Genomic DNA, 502 nt, shown 5'->3' with positions numbered 1-502 from the left:
CGAGCTGTTTTTTTTTTCCTTTCTTTGTTTTTAAATGCTTTTAATAATGTAAAGCACATTGAGTTACCTTGTGTGTGAAATGCACTGTAGAAATAAATTTGCTTCGCTTCGTGAAATACGTTTGGAAAGCTCGTTGTTTAAAAATCGAATATGTATGTGATCTGTAACAGAATACAGTCCTTTAAAGAGTGTTGGTGACTCCATCCATCCATTTTCTCAGCCGCTTATCTATGTGCCCTGCGATTGGCTGGCAACCGGTTCAGGGTGTGCCCCGCCTCCTGCCCGATGATAGCTGGGAGAGGCTCCGGCACGGCCGCGACCCAAGTGAGGAGAAGCGGCTCAGAAAATGGGGGAAATGGATTTGGTCACCAACATCCCTCCATTCAAACGAATTGAAAATATCTTTCATCCATTGAAACTCGTCCAAAAACAATATGCTCTCAATTTAAAGCAAACAATGGCCCAAGCGAAAAGGCCGATGTGAAAAAACTGTGGAGGATCA

This window comes from Phycodurus eques, unplaced genomic scaffold (assembly GCF_024500275.1).
Source record: "Phycodurus eques isolate BA_2022a unplaced genomic scaffold, UOR_Pequ_1.1 contig_25, whole genome shotgun sequence".
Taxonomy (NCBI): Eukaryota; Metazoa; Chordata; class Actinopteri; order Syngnathiformes; family Syngnathidae; genus Phycodurus; species Phycodurus eques.
This window is presented reverse-complemented; position numbering follows the sequence as displayed.